The 19,541-nt window shown below is 50.9% G+C and overlaps 1 protein-coding gene across 1 annotated transcript in view; it reads left to right on the forward strand.

Annotated features, from left to right (window-relative positions):
• Positions 1–15,070: 15,070 nt before the first annotated feature.
• The window catches only part of KLF10 (Kruppel-like factor 10), a 106,202-nt gene continuing 101,731 nt past the window's right edge, over positions 15,071–19,541 (forward strand). Inside the window, exon 1 of the mRNA XM_004679684.2 lies at positions 15,071–15,103. The gene's annotated coding sequence lies outside the window, so the exon portion shown is untranslated. The remainder of the gene's footprint in view (positions 15,104–19,541) is intronic.

Raw genomic sequence — 19,541 nt, forward strand, 5'->3', positions numbered from 1 at the left:
GGGGCGGGGAGGAAGCCGGCGCCCGAGTGCCACGTGCTGAAGCCGGCCCTAGGTGGGTGCCGACCCGCCCCCACAGTGGCCGGGGCAAAAGAGGGGTGTGGAGAGGGAAGACCCTGCCGGGAAAGACCCAGGCCGGGTTTCTGGGGGGAGGAAGAGAACCGCGCGTCAACACCCTCCGCCACGAGCCAACGAGCCACCAGGGAACGTGTCTGGAGAACGTGGCCCCGTTCCCTTTCTTGGCAGCGGCTCTGGACGAACCTTGGGGATCGGCCCTGCCTGCTTGAAGAGATGCCCTGGCCTCACCCCCCCCCCCCCGTAGTCCCATCACCATTGTGGATGGGGTACGCGTCGGAGGCGCCCAAGCCCTCCCCCTTAGGCCCCTTTGGCGCAGGACTTGGAGAGCCTCAGTAAACCCTGATGGGCCGTTATGGTAAAGGTGGGGGGAAAGTTTTGAAGAAGGTAAAAAACATAAAGAGGGGGCAATTTAAAAAAAAAAGATTTATTTATTAATTTTTGCATGCGGAACCGGGGCTTCAGGCGGTGAGAGGTTTCACCAGAGACAGAGTGGGGAGCAGAACAGGCAGATCAACGAAGTACACTGCTGAGGGGAGCAGCGGGCGGGTCAGGAGAGGTCTGCCACGCCATGGGGGAAAGAGGGGACACTTTAACATCATGCCAAGGGCAATACTGTTCTCTGAGTAAAGTTGGGTGTCCTATTACCTGAGAATTTAGGCCAAAACCCTATGAGAAAAGAAAACGCTGAAGTTGTGAGGGGGGACTCAGATACCAGGAAGGCACCTGGGCTTCCTCAGTGTAGCAAGACTGGAGCATCTCTGGTCCCCTTGATGGAGGAAGGAGGTTGAGTGGGTGTTCAGTAACCACTTTGAGAGGCTTAATCCTGTAGTTCTAGGCTACTCAAGAGATCCTCTGAAAAAGCCCTCATGAAGACCTAAGCAGCCCCTGGAAGCTTCTTTAACCCTCATGGATTTCCCTGTGGGAAGGAAGGGAGAGGGGAGCCAGACAGGAAGGCAGAGGTCCTTAGATTTCCTCCACCCACCCCACCTTTCCCCACCCTCTCATGAACCCTGGAGGAGCAGGACACAACTGTCTGTTGCTGGGCCTCCAGCTGGAATGAATTCACAGTCTCTTTGCGGGATTCAACTTGCTCGTTCTTTCCAAAGCCCTGGTTCAACAAGTGATGCCAGCCCCGGGAGGGGGTGTCCTTCTCTCATCTTGCAGGCAGAAGTAGCACACCAGCTGGGCGAACTAAACCAGACAGGATCTTTCTAGAGCTGCTTGCCAGTGAAGTCTTGAAGGGACAAGGCCTGCTATTTACACCGTGTGCCCCTCATTCTCACTCCCGTGGGCAAGAGCCTCCAACTCACTGCTTGCTGGGCAGCCTCTTCCCCGGGGTGTGGGTGGGTGGCTCATTTCTGCTAATCCAATCCCTCTTAAAATAGCATTGAACCAGACTTCTGGGAAGCCTTGTGTACCAGGCCTCTGTGGAAGAGTTAAAAATGACAGCTCTTGTGAAAGCAAAGGGTCTAATTTGCTGAAATGGGACAAGATGCAGGACTCTGGGACAGAGGGAGGCAGAAATAGTGGCAGGGACTGGAATGAAGAGTGTTGGTTAGTGTGGGTGGCCTGGGCCCGGTGTGGTTGCCCGTTGGGAAGTTGGTGGGCTGGCTGGAGGTGTGGAGTGGGGGAGTGATCCTGAGAGCTTTGCCAGGTTCAGGAGAGTGGCTGGGTCTGGATCCTTCATCACAAGCTCTGTGACTCCCAGCTTCCTCTGGTGCTTTGTTTCCCCCCCAAACTGAGATGCCTCTGGGTAGCGTTTGGATCTCCACTGCTCTGAATTCGGATTTCTCATATGTCTCATGTGGGTGCAGCCCAGCAGCCACCTCAGGGAAGCTGCTTTCTCCCATCCCTCCTTCTGATAATCCTGCCTCTGGAACTTCCACTGTGGTAGCCCTTATCATGCTTTGCTGGGCTGAGAGTTTTTGCTGTATTCAGCTTCTGTCTCCACCCAGAGGCCATTAGGGAGGCCCAGAGTTTCATCTTTATAGCCTGCTCTTCATGGTTCTCCTGGGGAAGTGAATTCTCTGTCAACTCTGCCCTCCTCTGCCCTATGCTTGGCCCAATAGTCTTTGTGTCTGATGGGGCTTCCTGTTTCCTGTTTGCTTTCACAAGAGCTTCGTCTTAAGTTTTGACCCGCCAGCTCTTTGCCTGACTGCTTTAGCCCAGCCTTTGGGATCTTGGCTCCTGTCACCCCTTTGAGTCCTAGAAGCCGTTCAGTGCAAGAGACTTTGCTCCTTCCTTTAGCAATTGAAACCAGGGCAGAAAGTCAATGAAATGCATGCTTTTTCCTAAAGCTAGTCCGTTGTGTATAAATCCACCTTCATTCAGGAGCATAGGCAGACCTCAATAAAACTAACATGCCATGTGGGACTCAGCATTCATAGCAAAAAACACAAGGGGCTGTGTCCCTGTGGTTTTTTGTTTTGTTTTGTTTTTTGCATAGAATGTGTATAGGACAGAGGTACAGGTGTGTGTGCGCGTGTGTGTGTGTGAGAGAGAGAGAGGATTCACCAGAAACAGAGTGAAGAACAGAACAGGCGGATCTACTGAAATACACTGTAAGGGGAGCAGCGGGCAGGACGTGTAGAATTACCAGGCCATAGCAGTGATAGTGCTGAGACTTAACCTCCAGGCCACCAGGGAGGCCCCATAGAACTTGTTACAGAGAATACCATGAAATACAAGATTCCACATAGGGATTGAGGGGCTCACTTTTCTTGCAGCTTTCGGGAACAGTTGTATTGAAAGTGAGAGAGAGGTAAGGTAAGATGAAGTGTCAAGAATCAGGCTATTGTCACGGGACATATTACACAATTTTGTGTTACTGCAGATGCCAGAAAAGTGGGAGATGAGACTGAGCAGAACTAGGAACACCTGTCTCAAAATGATTTAGTAGCCTCTCAAAACATCCATAACCCTGGTAGCACTTACTGTTCCACAAGCAGCTACTTCTCGAATCATCCCTGACTGCACATTGGAGCAGAGAGCTGAGGCCTCTGTGTTAGAAAAATTTGAATCTCCTCTGGCATTGTCCTGGCTAACATCTGCCACCTTGGGTCATCTGCTGACCTTCTGCACCTTGGTCTTTTGACCTATAGAAGTAGAGATCATGATACCTGCCTCTTCGAGCTCTTGTGAGGGTCAGAGGAAGGGACTCCGTTGGGCAGTCAATAAAGACTGCTTCAGGCGTTGTGACTCTGGGGGTAACAACTTTCATAGTGTGTAATCTTCTCCATTTGGATTTCTTTAGATTATGGTTCTGACAGAGTCAAAGTGAACCTGAGACAGCAATGAACTCTTTCTGAAGCCACTGGAGAAAAGAACAACATTTACACAAGTAAGGAATTTAATAGCAGTGCTATCTCCCCACCAGGGGTGAGTTTAGAACTTCAGAGAAACCCTCTCATGATCAGTCTGAGACCTAATTGGTGACAAAGATGACCTTTGCCCAGACACTAGGCGTGTGTGAGCCTCTGAATGAGGCTTTAATCCAGGAGGTGTTGCAAGAACCTAATAAATACTGATTCCATTGAGGCGAATCCAAGAGGCTGAGGCAGAATGCAAAGTGTGAGTTTCTTGTGCCCCTTTGCCATGTGAGGCGAGACCTGGAGGATCAGGCTAAAGCAGGCCCTGCTGTAGTGGCTGCTGACACCCAGTGCCTCAGGCTGTCCCAGGACGCTTTCTCTTGTGACCCGGAGGAAGACTGTTCCCCGGAAGACAGATGAATTGGCTGCCCTGACACCCTTCTAAGAGGCCCCAGGGGCTGTCTGTTGTGCCCAGCTCTTTCTGACCCTGCAGACACCAACCCAGCACATACAGTATATTAGTTCCCTAGGCCTGCAGACCCACGCAGCTTCAGTGTCCTAAAATATCAGAAATAGGTTTGCTCCCAGTCTGAAGTCAAGCTGTCCGCAGCGCTGTGTCCCTGTTGAGGGTGGGTGGGGTCCTCCCCTGCGCCCTCAGGCCTCAGGGGCCGGCATCCTCACTTGTAGCTCCATCACTCCAGTCTGGCTCTAGAGCACACAGCGTTCCTGCGTTCCCTCTGTTCCCTTGTGTGTCTAGAACTGCACGTGGCAGTTTCCTCTTACGAGGACACCAGTCGCATTGGATAAGGGCCCATTCTAGCGATGTCTTTACCTTGTTGTATATGTGCAAAGACCCAATTTCTAATAAGATCCCACTGACTGGAAGTGGTGGGTTGGCCTGCACCTATCTTTTAGGGGGAACCGTTCAACCCATACCAGATGGTAAGAGTGATACTTTGATCAGTGGACTGCAGCACGGTTGAGGGGTAGTGAAAGAGCGGGTGCAGCGTCCCAGGAAGCCTGCCAGGAGGAGCACGGTGACCAGGCTTATGGGCAGTCTGTCAGGAGCCTCACAGACTCGCTTTAACTCAGGGAGTCCCCTCTAGGAATGCAGAAAGGAAGTCATCCCAAGTGGTGACAAAACTATGCAAAAAGATTGTCATCTCAATATTGTTTGTTATAATTATTTATTGGGAACCACTTCAGTGACCCACAATTAGGGATGTTTATTAAAATAAGACACACTCAAGGAGGGGAACGTTATGTTGCTTTTAGAAAATTTCCAGGAAAAAGGGAAGGATAGCATGGGGGTGGGGGTGGGGAGATGAAGTAAAGGTATATATTCAGTATGTTGTAAGCTTTAAAAAAAATATGCAAGGAAGAAAACAATATAATGTTAACAGTCCCCTCTCTTTTATGAGAGATCATGATTTTATCTTTTTTATATGGCATTATATAAGTTCTCTAAGCTTTATAACCGAGGGGGAGGGTCGGAACCCAGTGTTATTTTTAAAAACAGATATATGAATAGTTTCCTGGAATGTACATTCCAGGAAAGTTCTGGCTAGAAGGAGGGGAACTGTTGGAGGGGTTTTAGCTGACTCCAGTGCTTACAAGCTGCGGTCATAACCCCTGTGGAGTTTCTCCACGTGGAGCTGGGTGCTACTTGCATCAGAATTACCCATGATGCTTGTTTAAAAAAGCAAAATTTTAGGCCCCACCCCAGAACTACTAAATCAGGATCTCTGGGCACCCAGCCCAGGAATTTGCACATTTGAGTATGCATTCCCCTGCCTTAGAGCAGCTAAGCCCCTCATCAGTGATCCACTATGGTTTGTCACACCAGCCATTTATGCTTCCTCAACCATGCTTTGCATGATAAAGCCAAGTAAGCAGAGAAGTTATTTTTTTTTAAAAAGTCAGTTCTTGGTTGCACCTGAGATGGGGAGCTGCAGACTAGGATAGTCAAAGGATATAAAAATTCAAAATTGTGCTTGGAATCAGTTAGCTGCAGATTATGTGTCTTCATTTCTGCTAGGCTGATAATTAAAATGAGCTACCATCCTCAGACTCTACCCCAGCTCCTCGGGAATTAAGAAAGGCGGTTGTAGGAGGACATCAGCCACAATGAGGGGTTTGCCCCATAACCAGTGGGTGTTCTTGTGCACTAAGTTGAGAATTGTAATTATAGACATGATTACTTTTAACTCACAACCTGGAGCTTCCCTTAGTGATAGATTTAGGGGACCAATGTCAGAGGATATTGGAAATTCTCCACTTTTAGGTGTGTCCTGGCTCGGGGCAGGGGTTGGCCAAGAAGGCCCTTCCAGCCCGCAGTGCTGTGACTTGTCAAGGGCAAGGGCGGCCGTAGCTTGCTCTGAGCGGGCCCACAGCTGTGCAATTAGCCATCTCATCAGTGGGTGAGACTCAGCACTGCAAAGAGGCAGTGGTTCGGGATATTAGTCCACACTTGTTGCTTCCGGAGTTGGTCATAGCCTCTTAGGAGAAAGGATGAGCCATGCTCAGAATGACATATCTGTGGCCTTGTGGTAAAATCAGAGAAAAGCCAAGAACAGTAACTTTGCCATGGGTCACATTCCCGTAGGCGCCTTCCCATAAGGGCTTCAGGAAGCCCCCTTCACGCTGCTCTCCACCTGGCTCCCCCTGTTTTCAGAGAGGGGGCCAAAAGGAGGAGGCACAGAAGGCTAGTATGCCGAGGCCCTACATAACCCCTCCCACTGCAGCTTGGTCAGGACCCCCAGCACTCTGACAGGGTCTCCCCGAGGTTGTCGCCACCACCCCCTGGGGGGGCGGGGATGGGTAGCCAGCCTGGCCCTGAGGAGGGCAGCGTGGAGGCAGGCTTGCTGGCCCGCTCAGTGCGCCCTCCTTTCTTGCAGCAAAGGGGAAGGCAGAGGAAAGCAGTCAAGAGGGTTAGGACCCATCGAGGAGAAAAAAATGTAAAAGGAAGCCCTGTATCTTTCACACAACGTGTAATTAACTCTCAGCAGAAGATGCCATGGATTCATAATGGGAGCCGACAGCGGGGGAGGAAGACTCTGACAAGCAGGAGATTTCTCCTTGTTTTTTTTTTAAATTTAATTTTTTAAAGGAGCATGAACAGTTGCAATTATAATTATGGACTCTCGGTGATGGTGTCTCCCCAGCAACAAGCCAGATCATGCTTCAATATCCTCTAGCCAGGTGGGAAGTACAGAAGGGTGTTTCTGCCTCAGAAATCTCCTCTGGCCCCAACAGCTGTGGCCTGATTGGCCCTGGTGCTCCCCAAGAGGCTTATCAGCAGCCCACTCTGTCAGTCCCCCAGGGAGGAGAGGGCCCCAGAGCCCTCTTCTCAGTGACCGTGGTTCTTGGAGTCACCCTGGTCTCCAGCCAGGGGCTGACGGGGTCATTCATCTGGCAAAGCTCAGGCCTCCTTCAGAGTGCCCTCCTTCAGTGGGGCACTCCACCCAGTGAGGGAGGGAGGCACAGCTGGAGAGGAAAGGTGGGGACCCCCGGGGCGGGCGGGGTGGCTGCAGGTGGGCGGTGCCTGGATGTTAGCCAGACCAAATGGGGCCAAGGCTTTCCCAGGCACAAAGGGCTCTCTGTGAGCCTGTGAGCCACAAGCCCAGCCCCGTGTGGGATCAGGGAGGCTCACGTTTCTTCATACAAAGGAGGCCCATTCCCAGATGGGCCTGGGTGTGGCCTGTAGGCTGAACCCTGCTGGGCAGGGCCCGTGGACTCCTGGTGACCCATCTGGGTGACTTCAGTTCTCATTATGATCTGGTCTGCAGATGGAGATGGAGAGAGGCCTGGGGAGGCAGCTTAACCTCATAGGACATGGGCAGTGGCCTTTTTGTCCTCTGGGAAACTCTCCCTTACACACACACACACACACACACACACAGGAGTGCATGTACACAGTCACACTCAGAATCCAAATGAGAAGATCTCAAGTCTAACCATAGTTAGGCTAGTCAACTCTGCTATGCAGACCCTGCCTCTCCCTCCCCCCAAGCTGTTGTCACAGAGAAATTAGAGTAGGTCCGAAGAAATCAGGCTAGGAAGAAGCCTGTCCTGTCCACAGGCATACTTACTATTTCTGTTCAGAACACAGAGGTGCTCTCTGCCTTTAAGTGCCTCCTCAGAGTGACCCTGTTGTATGAGAAAGAGAGAGAGACAGAGAGATCACTGAGTAGGCAGATTAGTATGGAGAATTATCAAAATGGTCCATGCTGATGATGTGTCTTTCAGCCAAGCTTCAGGCTCAACTGGGCTGTGTAGAGGGGAGGGGTGGCCAGGCAGTTCCTTAAACCCTCACTGGGCCTTGTGGGCTTTGTGTTTTAAATTGGAAGAGTTGGCATAGGATTTCCAAGTCTCTTCAGTGATTGGCCCCCCTTGTAGCTCCCAAGACCACATGGACACATGACCATTCACCAGACCCTGCTGCTCACACAGCTCCTGAGGCATGAACCCTCAGGTAGGCCCTGAAGACCTCTATGGGGGGAGAGGGACAGGTGTGTCCCTTCCAGTCCCAGCAGAGGTCAGTGGTAATGGACAGAGCACTTCTGGATGTAGGACCTTTCTCTGTTCTCTGTGCCTTCTGCTGGCAACTGAGCAGGAGTCTGAGCTCTCATTTACCGCATCTGCATTTCTTGGGCTCCAAGTATGAGCCAGCCAGCCAGACAGACAGTCTCCAACTCTTAGAAGCTTACATTTGACCAAAAAAGCATAGAAGCTTCCTTTCTGTATTCATTTCATATGGTTGCTATAACAAAGTAACACAAACAAGAGGCTTAAACAAAATATATGCATTTTCTCAGTTCTAGAGACTAGAAGCTAAGACCACGGTGTTGGCAGGGTTGGTTCCTGCCAACCTTGTGAGTGAGAATCTGTTCCATAGGCCTCTCCCCAGCTTCCTGAGGCTGCTGACATCTTTGACCTTTCTCATCTCTGCCTTCATCTGCACACGGTGGTGTGTGTGTGTGTGTGTGTGTGTGTGTGTACTGACACCATCAAATTCCCCCCTGCCTTTTTTTTTTAATAACAATAGTTTTTTTTTACATCATTTTCTGCATTTTTCCACCTCAGTTGTAATCCCCAGGGGTTTCCCATCACCAAATCACCCGTGTGCCATCACCACAGTCCTCCCTCCTGCCTTTTAATAAAGATTCTATTTCTGCATAAAAGAAGTGGGGTACAGGCCAGAGGTGTAAAGGGTGAGAGGACTCACCAGAGACAGAGTGGGGAGCAGAACAGGTGGAGCTACTGAAATACATTGCTGAGGGGAGCAGCTGTGAAACTCAGGGACCATTTTGGTGGGCCTTCACAGTGGTAGTGCTAAGACTTAACCCCTAGACCATCAGGAAGGCCCCAAATTTCCTCTTTTTATAAGTCATATTGGATTAAAGTTCATCCTTATTTGTTTCTGGAAGACTGCCTCCTAAAAAGTTCATGCTCTGAGGTCTGGGTAGTTGAGGTTGAGCAGTGGAGGGCAGGGAGGGGAGGAGGGGTGTCTGTGGTGGTTAAGACTCTTAGTCTCTTTTTTGGAGGGCCTGGACACAATTCAGCCCTAACATCCTTTATAGAGAAGTGGGAGTCATTACAGAGAAGGAAGGGAATCAGTTACCCTTGAGGTGCCTGAACTCACCAGCTTCCTCAAGGTCTCACGTAAATGTAGCTGGTTGGTCATGTGTTTCCCTACAGCAAGGGCAGCTGGGGGATTGCCTTTCTGCCTTCTAGCTTGAGGAGGTAGGCACTTCTATTGTGGGAGATCCCCCCAAACACCAAAAGAAGATTCAAAGAATTAATGCAAAGGTGAGCAGAGAACATAACCGAAATTTACAAAGCAAGTGCTTTAAGATTTTCTTCAAGGGGACTCAAAAGCATAGAACGAGATCCACAACCTCTATTTCTTTTGTCTCCCCATTCATGGCCAGTATTGTGTGCCCTTCATGGGACCCGATTGTTGCTGGCCAAAGAGGACACAGAATGGCCACCAAATATCATTTTGTAGGTATCACTACCTGCCAGGTATTTTCTAAGCTTTTTACCTGAGTCGCCCCACTTAATACAACACCTTTACGACAAAGGGATGATAATTAATTATTAGCTCCCTTTCACGGATGTGAAAACTAACACAGAGAGAGGCTAAGTACCTTAACTGAGAAGGTGGGAGAACCAGAATGGCAGTTTTAGTCTGACGCTTAGCGCTTCATCACAGCACTCCTAAGAGCCGGAAGCAGATGAGGAAAGACAGAAGCAAAACCTCCCAGCCCATGTTCAGGGAAGGGAGGTGAGGCTTTCAGCCGCTGCCCTCTGTCATCCTGGGAGCTTGGACGAGCTACCACTGGGTGGCACGTACATTGTCTCACACTCTCTGAGCCAGGTGGGTGTGACATTGGCAAGAGGCGCTCTGACAGTGTCCTCGGGAAACCTGGGAGGAAGCCATGGGAAGAGGCAGGAGGGAGGAGGATGTGAGAATCGGCAGCTGGGTACTGCAGGGACAGTACCCAGGGGGCTCTGTCTGTGGTGTCCGAGAAGGGCCTATGTCAGTAGGGTCAGAAGGCTCAGCTGGGCTGTTCCAAGGCTGGCTTCTCTCAGGGAGCAGGGAGGAACCAAGCCAGGAACATTGAGCAATAGATGGGGCCTGGAGAGGGCAGGTAGCTGCCAGGGCAGAATCTCTAAGCTGAGGTGCATTTGGAATGTGGCTCCTGTCCTGCCTCCTGCCCAGAGGCAGAGACCTGGACCTCTGTGGCACCAGGAGTTCTGGCCATGGCCTAGCCCTGCGACCCTGGGTGTTGGACCATTGCTATTTCTTTTACCTAGGGCAAAAAAGGATGGGAAAACTAGTGGAAAGAGACCGAAATGAAAGAGAGACATTCCTACAAGCATACCCTCCTGGAGGGTCGCCCTGTGCCCTGGGCCCACAGGATTGGAACTTGAGCTTCATACACTGATTCCAGGGCATTAATTTCAGATGTATGCACCCACCCGCAGGGACCCCCATTGACCAGTGAGCCGCCCTCTGGAGAAAGCTGTGACCCCAAGGTAGATCCCTTTCCACAGGGAAACAGGGTGTGTGGGGGCGGGGGTGCTCCTTTTTTCTTTTAAAGATTTATTTATTCATGCATACAGAATTGGGGTACAGGACAGAGGTGGGGAGCAGAACAGGCAGATTGACTGAAATACACTGCTGAGGGGAACAGCAGGCAGGACAGGAGAGGCCTGCTGCGCCATGCGAGTCACCTCCCTGGGCGAACTCACACTGCAGTGGCTGCAATAGCTTCATAGTGCTGAGTTTTAACCCGTTGTTCCAGCAGGGAGGGTCCAACTGGGTTTTTCTTAAAGGGAATGAGAAAGGTAGGTTATTGTCCTTCAACAGTGTTGACAACATGGTAAAAATAAGGTGGTATCCTATATACTAGTGGGCCATTTCCAGAACACACATGGGTAACAGAAATAAGAAAGAAAAGCAAAGGGAAAGAAATCATCCACTGGAGGTCATTGTTAGAATAGGTGACTGTGAAATATGATAGTCAATGAAATAAGCCTAGTTTAGGAAATGTTGAAACATCCATGGTATCCCAGTGTTTTAAAACCAGACTAATAGTCACAACAACATGAAAAACAGGAGCGCTGTGCCTGCGCCCTCATGTCCAAGTGTCTCCCCAAAGATAAAAACCAGAGAAGAGGCACATTCTTAGAATTTAAAGAATGAGGTGGGGCTAGGGTTGCTAGATAAAAAACAAGGTGGTCTGTTAAATTTCAGATAAAACAACGAATACTTTGTTAGAATTCGTATTTGCAAATATCCGCAGAATACTAAAAAAGTACTTGTTTGTCTGCCATTCAAATGTAGCCGGCCATTGTATTTTTTTTTTTTTTTTTTGAAATTAATTCGAAATAGCCTGTGGGTATGATGCAGGCCATTTTTGTTTTTTTTTACTTTTTTTTTTTTATTAAAAAGTTTATTTTTACATCATTTTTCACATTTTTTTTTTCATCTCAATTGTAATCCCCATGGGTTTCCCATCACCAAATCACCCCTGTGCCACCACCATAGTCCCGTGCATTTCCCTCCCTTCCCCCCCCCCATTTTTGATCCCATTAAAAATATGGAACGCTTCACGAATTTGCGTGTCATCCTTGCGCAGGGGCCATGCTAATCTTCTCTGTATCGTTCCAATTTTAGTATATGTGCTGCCGAAGCGAGCACCCATTGTATTTTTATTTGCTCAATTTGGCAGCGTGGAGAGGCCTCACATCCATCCCAGGAAGGGAAGGCAGAAGAGTAAATTCTGGAAAAGAGGCTGGCTGACACAGTGGGGCCCTGGGAACCCGCCCTGCTTCCTCCTGGGGCTCCGGCTCCCTGGGGAGAACAGGCAGTGCTGAGAGCACCAGAAGGAGCCTGGAAAGAAGTCAGGCTTCTGGGGCAATTGCCAAGACAGAGGAAGCCAGGCTCGTGGTGGCAGCTTTAGAGTGTTCCAGTCCCCAGGACCATGCGCAGGCCTGCTTCCCTGACCCCCGGAGGATAGTGACCATGGCTCAACTGCCCCTGTAAGCCCCAGCTGTGCTGACATCCCCTCCAGGCCTAGCTGTGTCAGCCCTGCCTCACACTGAATTTCCCCACATTCTCTGGGGCTGAGGTCACTGAGTCTCCCCAGGCCCTTCCCGCAAGACTGAAACCCAAGCTGGAGGCATGTGGGGGGTGACTAAAGCACTGCCCAAAGGTACCCCAAGAAAGGGAAGTAGGGGCACCTGCTCCCCAGGAATGCTGGGGTGGCCACTGGGTAGGGGCCCAGCAGTCTATCCCCAGAAGGCAAGTGGCGCCTGCCTGCCTGCCAGAGAGCCCCAGGCCAGCGGCTGCACACGCACCCCCTCTCGGAGCTGCTGTGCAAGTTCTGCTGAGGGGCCTTCCCTCCAGTGCAGCGTGGGAGCTGCTCTTGTGTCCTTTCCCAGCCAACAGGGAGGGGAGGTAGAGGGAGAAAAGGGTAGGCCTGCCGTGGGAGCTTTCACCTCAGACGTTGGACCAAATCACTCACTGGTGTGCTGAGAAAGGAAGATGGGGCCGTCTCTGAGCAGAGCATCCCCTGAATGATCTTGTGAGATGCTCTTACTCTCATTTTTGCAGAAGACAAAGCTGAGCCTCAGAGAGGTTATAGAACTTTCCTCAGGCCACACGACTGGTAGCGTGAGAAATCCCCACCCGACTTCTCTGTCTCAGTAACCTTTCCCCATTCCGTTACTCTCTGCTGCCCAGCAAAATTCTCGTCCAGCATAGGAGGAAATATCTGCTGTCGATTCTATAATTCTGTTATTGTCAGGTTCCTGCCTCCCCCATTGTCTCTAAGACTTGGCTTATGATTGTGCAATTTCCACTAGAAAATAACGCTGCAAGGAAACAGCTGCACTTGTCTGTGTCCACACCAGGAACTCCAGCTCCTGGGCGTTCAGTCCTCCTCCACAAGCGAGCGCCATGGTGGTCTCAGCTCATTTGGTAATTCTCAACAGACTGAAAAAAAAAACGCTCCCTGCTGATAAACCTCATCCATCTGATTGTGTGATGGTTCGAGTTTGGTAAAATTATGGGCTGTAGGCCCATGTCCCCCTAGTCTGATCCCCCAAGAGATACTGGCCCTGCCCCTTAACACTCCCGGATCTTACCACATAGACAGGGTCAAGACTTCCTTACCTGTTGACCTTGGGTATTTCTCTTGCTGGTCACTGTTCTTCCCCCTCAGTATCTCACAGCAGTAAGGTGACAAGAAACCTTCATTTCTGGGTGTGTTGCAGAGAGAGTGGGGCTTGTGGTTGGGGAGGAAGTAGAGCTGGGAGGAAAGAGAGACAAATCTGTTTCTTCTAATCATAGGCTTCACTCATGTGTTCATTCATTTGCTCATGTTGATATGTTGGCTAGATGGTGAAATGCAGGGAGAGATGGAGCCTGGAACTGATCATACCAGCCGGAGTCCCACATGGCCCAGTTCTCAAAGCCTATTCAAAGGGTCACAATCTGTTAACCAGAAGTCACTAAGAGGGACCTCTAAGCCCCACTTGCACCTGCTCTCTGAGGACTGACTCAGTGATTTTTCTCAGAAACACCTTTCAGATCTTGCAGCTACTCCAAGTCTCTGGAAACACTCAACCTACTCAAAGTTTTCTCTTGGTTGGCATTTGGCGTTTGGGAGCCAGATTGCCTGGGTTAAGATCCTGATTCTAAAATCTGTCTGACTTGACATCACCCTTAACCCCTCTGCCTAACCCCTTCTCGTCTGATGTGGGGATAAGAGGATCTCCAGCCTTGGGTTGTTGTGAGGTTTATATGTTAACAGTCATAAAAGAGTTAAAATGGCAGGGCCCTCCCTGGTGGCACAGCCGGCTAAAGCACAACACTACAAAGCTAAAGCCACTTCAGCACCCGGCCTGGGAGGTGGCACACATGGTGCAGCAGACCTCTCCTGACCTGCCCTCTGCTCCCCTCAGCAATTTACTTTGTTGATCTGCCTGTTCTGCTCCCCACTCTGTCTCTAGTGAAGCCTCCCTGCATCTCTGGCCTGTACCCCAGTTCTGTATGCATAAATAAATAAATCTTTTGAAAAAATTTTACTTAGAAAAAGTAAACACTCTCTTAATTGCTTGGGGGACCAGTGTGCTTGGGGGTGCTCTTTGCATGGGTCTACTTTCTTTTCTCCATCCCAGGCTTCTGGCGCCTAGGGCAGTGCTGATTGTGAAGATCGGGACATTGCACAGGTGGTGGGTGTACTTGTGCCAGAGGCTGCTGAGAGTGGCTGTGCACTTGTTGACAGTGGTCCACATTTGCAGGTGGCTGGCTTTGCTGACCAGATCTGTTTTCACGACTACCAGCACACCTTTGCCATCACTGCCAGCACCACATCCACAGGCTTACTGTGAATTGCCTATTGTCGTAGAAGGGGTTATGGGCCTTCAGAGTACCGGGCTGGGTTGCTGTATGTCTGCTGGTTCCTTTTGATCCAGAAGCTGGCCACCAACATGGTGGCCCCTTCTACAGTGGATATCCATTAATATAATGAGTGTAAAATTAAACAGCGCCAGTGACTGGAGCTACCATATTGGACACACAGCTTTAGGGCAAGAAAATGGAAGCTCAGGACTGCTTGATGTGGAATTTAGTCATACAAAACACGGCCATTATTCATATAATGTTCAGAGAATCCTTGCAAGCATGCTCCTTGCTAAGTGGGGATTGCTGGGGTGTCATCACTAAGCTTACAATAAGTCCCCATTCCTTGCCCAGTAGGCAGGTTTGGGAGGCTTGAATAAAGAGAATCAATAAGGTTGCTATGGGAACCGGGCATAAGATAGCTCACCTTGACCATGAATGTGCAAGCTGGGCCAGGGTGTACTCTGTGTCAAAGGTCAATGCCCAAGACCAGCCATCCCAGCAGACAACAGGTCATAAAAGAAAGCCTTAAGCCCTCTTGGCAAGCAGACCTCTCGCATCTCTCCCCCTCAATAAATCCACCTTTACTGTTTTCCACTGCCTGGGTGAATTCCTTCACCCCAGCGCTTCCAACCAAACTCCGATATTTCTTCCCACTATAGGGATAAAGGGACCCAACAGCGATGAAGGTGGTGGTGAAGGTGGCCACATGGGGGAAGAGAATGCTGGAGACACTGAGAAACCTCCAGGGATGGAGCCGAAGTGCAGCCAGACGATGAAGAGAGAGGGCTTGTCGGGGCAGGTAAGGGACGCAGCTACAAATTGCTGGATTTCTTTTGAATCCATTATGATTCTGTCAGTCATGGAGTTAGTCAAATTTTTCTGGACCTATTTGTGTTTTCCTCTCTCAATTCAAACTAACGAGTTTTTATATGGAGATAATCGTGGATATGGGCAGGAGGCACTGGGGCTTCCTGGCGGGGATCATTTGCCCCTCGAAAGCCATGTCTTTGGGAGTAGTTCTGATTAAGCCCCAGTCAAGCCTGCAATGGGCGGGGGGGGAGGGGGACGCCCTTTGCACCCCCTGCCCCTGAGTGTAGCTACATGGGAACAGTGGATGGTGCCAGAAGTCACTTGAAAGCAGGGTGTTTCCCTGGTGTGGCCTTGTCCTGAGTGGACACAGAGGTCAGGTCTAACATTTGGTGATCACCTCACTCTCCCCTCGTGTTGGCTGGATTTCTTAGGGACTTTGAGGGCTGGCAGGTCCTGGCCGGGGACTCCAGCAGCACCGGCATCGCCCGAGGGCTTGTTCAGAGGCCGACTCAGGTCTGCTCCATGTGCACACGCTGGATGCCCGGGCAAATGCCAGGCAAAGGGCACCCAGCAGCGTTTGAGAAGCACTGAGCTAGAGCCCCACCCCCTGGGCTTGATTTAATACTTGTCCTGAATTGGTGACCAAAGCTGAGTTGAACTTGCTGTTTCAGAATTTTATTGGCTTCACTTCCCCACACCCCGAGACATAAATCTGCCAAAATGGTTTCCAAGTTCCATTATCCCTGGTGGATGCCTCCAAGGCTGTGGATGTTCTGAAAGCTGAGGTCACATATGTCCAATCCCCAGGCTTTGGGCAGGTGACACTTTGAGAGTGGGGTGGGAGGCGAGATTCTCTTTTCAGGGTGGCTCCATCGGTGGCCACTTCTCTATGGCCGAGGGCACCTGAGTCAGCCCCACGCTGCTGGTCTCCACCCCAACCATGGCTTTCCCGCACCAAAACCCATCGAAGAGTCATCTCAGGATTTTCTGAACAGAGCCAGCAGCCCAGGGCTGATATCGGACAAGTATATGCACCTGTTCTCAGGGGGCTTCGCGCCATAGCACCCCCCTTACCAAGTGAAATGGATGGGCCAAGCGTAGGACGGCCAGACAGCAAGAAATGCAGCTGTTTAAAACGAGAATTTCCTTAAGAGGTTGGACTGCAAAATTGAATTATCTATCTTCTTTTTAAAAAATGAAAACATCTAGGCCCACCCTGATGGCGCAGCAGGTTAAAGCACAGCACTGAGAAGCTAAAGCCACTTCCGCATGAGTTCGATTCCCGCCTGCCCCAGAGGTGACCACATGGCGTGGCAGACCTCTCCTGACCCGCCCGCTGCTCCCCTCAGCAGCGTACTTCATCAGCAGCCTGTTCTGCTCCCCACTCTGTCTCTGGTGAAGCCTCTTGCCACCTCTGAGCCTCTGGCCTGTACCCCAGTTCTGCATGCACAAATAAATAAATCTTTAAAAAAAAATAAGCAAACATCTATATGTACATTGAAAACACAGTGTCTGGATGAATAGATTCCCAAATCTGCTGTGTTGTTGCTCTTCAGACAGCGGCCACCAGGTGTACACAGGCTTATGGGCTGTTTGGAGCGAGAACACGTAAGCACGCGCACACCGCGGCTCTGGTGTCCCGGTGAGAGCACCCTGCATGTGCACTAGGCCAGTGGGTTGGAGGATGGCCCAGGCACCCAGGGCTGTGCTCCGGGTGGGGCTGCCAGGAAGCAGGGGCACATTTGTGACTGGATCTCATTAATAATTCTTACCCAGAGCAATGGAGTGAAGCTGTGGTTGGCGAAAAGCAGAAACAACAGTCATCCACTAGCCAGGGTACGGGGGTGCTCGGGTGCTTCTGTGGTTTGGACAGCATTCTTGTTTTTTGTCTCGTTCAGACGTGATCACGGAATGGTCTTGTTTTTTGTCTTTTTCTTCGCAGTCACGCTGGCCTGGGCCCATGTTGTGTAGAGCTGGTTATACTCAGCAGGGGAAGGCCCAGGCCAGCTGCAGGCTCCAGGGGCAGCTTCGCACTTCCTCAGTGGTGACAGCTGCAGCGAGGGGGGATCCCGGGGGTGCCTCTGGGTGCCGGCATTAAGGAGGGTTTTCACTTCCTACTTTATATTCCGAAAGAAAAATGTTTTCCCAGCAAGCATGTACTCCAGTTGTCTTTGGAAAAATAGCGATTTTCTTTTTAGAATAAAAAAACAAACAAAAACAAAAAACAAGGACCTAAACAAATCACCCATATGAGAAAACCCTAAGCCAGGTAAAGCATATCCCAGGGCATTTGGTAACCTTCTGGCATACCCAGCCTTGCGCAAAGACCTGTTTGCTCCAACAGCCCCCTACAGAAGCATGGGCCCCCTGGACACTAAATTCCCCCCCAAACCCCCCGGAATGACTCTCAGGCAGCTGTCCCCGAGAGCAGCAACATGTGAGCTTTCTGCCGCCAGGTAGGCTGGCATGCCACACTGGCGTTTACATTGGATGGAAACTGGTGTTGCTCAAGCCTTCACTCCAGGGTCCAGGTGGTGAGCAACATGTTGTCTTGCCGACACTGGGCAGAGGCCACCTGGACACCTGCTTGGTGGGGCTCCCAGACAAGACGCTGTGGCCTGGCCTTGAACTCTGGCTCCCAGCTTGGCTGCCCTGGAGAATCATGGTAGCTGACAGCCAGCCAGCACCCTAGGGATTCAGCCACCTGGGCAGTTCACTCAGGATCCTTGGGGGCCAGGCCCAGCTCTGCCAGCATATCTTTTGACCTCCAGGTGACTCCTCCAACTTCGCCCTCCTTTACCTTCACCTTGCCTGCACCCTCGCTCATTCTACCTCTGCAGTGTCTATCCTCATCTTTCCTGCTCCTGTCATTTCTAGTCCAGTCCGGCCATCAACTGCTCTCCCCTGAATTCCTGTCCTCCACACTCTCCAACTGATCTTTGTAGATAAAAGTCCAGGCCACTGGTTCTCAGCCCTGGCAGTGCGTCGCAGTCTCCAGGGGAGGCCGAAAAAGCACTCCCATGCCGGGGCCCCACCCTCCGCGTTTCTGATTCCATTGGCCTGAGGTGGTGGGAGCTCAGACACTGATTTATTTTTTAAAGTTTCTCAAGGGATTGTACCAGGCAGCCAGGCTTGAGAAACACAGCTTGAGGTGCTAGCCCAGAACAGGCCAAGTCCACAAGGGAACTCTGTAAACAGAGGCACAGGAGTTTGTTAGGGGTCCTTTAGGAGGGGACCTTCTTCCCCATGGTGCCAGAGAAAGCCAGTGAGTGTTTGTTCAGATATGGGCACCCAGGGGCGTAGTTCAGCAGCTATGGTGGTAGTACCTGGTGGTGAGGTGGTCCTGGCAGAGGAGCCTAGAGCAGGACAGGTGGGGAAAGATGGGAATTAAGTCCCAGCTGAAGTCCTAAAACACTTGTGAGAAACTGCAGAGGGCTGGTCCCTCCAGGAGTGGTTGGGGCTGTAAGCCAGGAAACGCGTGCACTCTGTCAGCACCTGATGGAAAAGACTTCTGAGCCCAGGAGGCCAGTGGAGGAAGCTGTGGAGCCCCTGGCCAGATCCCCTCAGGACCCAGGCTCTTGATCCCCAGCTGCATGGAGTATTGCCTGTGAACTGTCCTCAGCTGAAAGGGAGCTGCAACAGGCCCAGGCTGTGCCCCACCCTGAGGGCAGCCTGTATACAATGCCTAGTCAGTGAACCCTAACGGCCTTGTTTTAGGGCACCTCAGCTGCAGAGCTCCCTGGGCGATCCGCTGAGGTTTCTGTGGCAAATGCATCCCAGTTCAGCCCCTGTCTCCCCCCATCCCGCTTCCTCCACTCCCATAAGGGGTTGCTTCAGTGTTCTTCCCAGTGAGTCACCCTATATTGCAAATCTCCAACTCAGAATCTGTGTCTAGGGTACCTGAACCACGAGAAAGGCCCTTATACATGAGTGGGTGAAGAAGGAACAAGGCCAGAAGGGTTTGTGCTTTGGGGATTTCATGGAAAATTTGTGGGCGCAAAGGATATGAAAACTGCCAATCTGAGCATATAAATCCCCTCCTTAAAATTCTCCAGTGACTATAGCCTATGGGATAACTTCTGAGCTCCTCTACGCAGCGTGTCAGCTCTTTCATAATCTGGCCTGGTCACCACTGTCGGTCCCTCTTCCTCTTCCTCATTCTCCAGGCAATCTAAGCTATCTGCAGTTCCGCAAACCACCGAGCTGTCTCCCACCACTGCCTCCACACTCACACTCTCCCCGGAAAGCCCTCTTCTCATCTGGAGCACTTGCGTTGCCTCTGCATTGATATCACCAGTCTGCTTGCTACCCTTCTGGCTGATTATTCTGGCATGGCCAGATTTTATTTGTCTGCCTTTCCAAGGCCCAGCGCAATGATTAGCTCTTGATAAATCATGTTGAATGAATGACTACATGACTCGAAAGGG

The sequence above is a fragment of the Condylura cristata genome, unplaced genomic scaffold (genome assembly GCF_000260355.1).
Source record: "Condylura cristata isolate star-nosed mole 26May11 unplaced genomic scaffold, ConCri1.0 scaffold00009, whole genome shotgun sequence".
In the NCBI taxonomy this organism is placed as follows: Eukaryota; Metazoa; Chordata; class Mammalia; order Eulipotyphla; family Talpidae; genus Condylura; species Condylura cristata.